Below are 2,015 nucleotides of genomic sequence, written 5' to 3' on the forward strand. Positions count from 1 at the left end.
TAAAAGAGAAAAGCAGAAACATGTTCTCCTTATGGGTTCAGGCAACAGCTAATGCTTCTGAATGTTTCCTAATGGTTAATTGTACTGGTAATTGCCTTAAAATTGAACCAAGGTAAATCAAATGATTTTACAAACAAAGAAAGCTGATGATACTAGATTTTTGTTAAGCCAAATTGAATGGAGCAATCATAATAATAATTAAAAATGCTCCATAGGGGGGAATGTAAGGAGTGACTTAGAAAACACTACCCAAGACAAAGCAACCAGAATGTTATGTGACGAATGCCCATCTGCAATGATAAGGAGGAGACAGTCTGAGATAAAGGGGGCTTGAAAACAAAAAGGAAAAAACAGGGAACTGGGTTAAAAGGGCTCATTAAAATACTAAAAATCATGCCCCTAGGTGGGGAAAAAGTATGCTAATGAAACATACATGTATGTAAATGAGTTACATAGCCAAAATACAGGTATAGAGACATGCTTAGTAAAGAACTTCTTGCGTCACTCCTTACAACCAATCAGCAAACAAATACACTGGTGAGAACTTGAAAACTCCTGTATAAAAGATGCTTAGTGGTAGTGATCTGGTGTGCTTGTTATGTGAAATTATTCCGCTTGCACCTTTTATTGCTAGCAATAAACCTTCTTTATACTTTCACCCCTGGTATCTTTATTGGCCTTTGCATACCGGGCACGATCCCAGACTTGAGCTGGGGCTCAACAATTTCAGATTGCCTATGGTCAGCTGTAGGAATTTATTAAGAGATTCCCCAGATTTGTAAGTCAATTCATGCTCCACTTGCCCCCTCTATTAACAAATAGTGGTTGTATCTTGCTTTGTATTGATTCGTGCAGTTTTTTACTGGCCATTGAAAATGTTGAGTATTGTTTTTTTAGTTCTCATCAAAATATTTTTATTGACATTTTTTGATGTAAAATAACTTTTTAACTAAACAAAATAATGCAGTTTTTGCAAAATTCTAGTTTCTGTTAAATAAAAAACCTGAACAAAAACAATTGAAAAAAATTGAAAAAGAATAGCCCAATAACCTTTTGAACAAAATAGTCATTTAACAGGATTTTTTGTTGGTTTTGTTAAAGTAAGTGGGAAAATACATTTATTTACTTGATTAAATAGTAATTTAATATGTCTTTTTAATATAATGCTGCAGCCTGAAAAAAAAGAAAATGAAAAAGCTTGCTAAGTCCACTGTTTGCCATTAAATATTAACTACATAAAATATTTTTTTATTAGACATCTTTAAATGATAAAACACTTAAATGACTTTTTTTCTTCTGCTTCCTTTGCAAATCTTCCATAAATGTTATATGCAGTAGTAATGGGTTGCCAGCTACTGACTCACACCCGCACATATGCTTTTCAAAATAGTTTTCCATGTTTTCCTGCAGATAATCCAGTCCAAACCTCAAATATATTTTAGCAGAAATTGATTTTTTCCCTTTAATATTATTGTGCAAATTATTATCTATTACCATATTTACTCAAATACAAGACCAGGTCTGCCCTGGAATTAGCATGAGGGGAAATCCCCTTGTCTTAGATTTTGATACAAAACCCCTCATTAAATACATCATCTATCATTAAACTTCTCCCAAAAGCAGCATGTGCTCAGTAATAGAAATCAACTATTAAGTTGATTAAATGCAGTGAATGCTGAGTATAGCTATAAAACACATGTCTCATATTGAGCAAACATGCTGATGGGAACCTACCACAAGGATAGTCTAGTCAAGCTCATCTGCATAAAACATATGCTAGTGGCCATTGAGCACAGTCCCCCTCAGCGCCACCTTTTTTTCAAGTCATAGTGAGCCACTACATTTAATACATTTAGACTTCCTCTTTACTTCCACAGCTGACCTGTGTTTTCTTTCCTATTTATCATGATACCTGTTTCTTCATCATCCTTAAATGTCTGGCAAACATCATCAACCAAGGCCCCAACTGCTCACCCAGAATCCTTCTGTCACTTCTCTCTCAGCCTGTTACATAT

Source organism: Alligator sinensis, unplaced genomic scaffold (assembly GCF_000455745.1).
Source record: "Alligator sinensis unplaced genomic scaffold, ASM45574v1 scaffold67_1, whole genome shotgun sequence".
NCBI classification, from domain to species: Eukaryota; Metazoa; Chordata; order Crocodylia; family Alligatoridae; genus Alligator; species Alligator sinensis.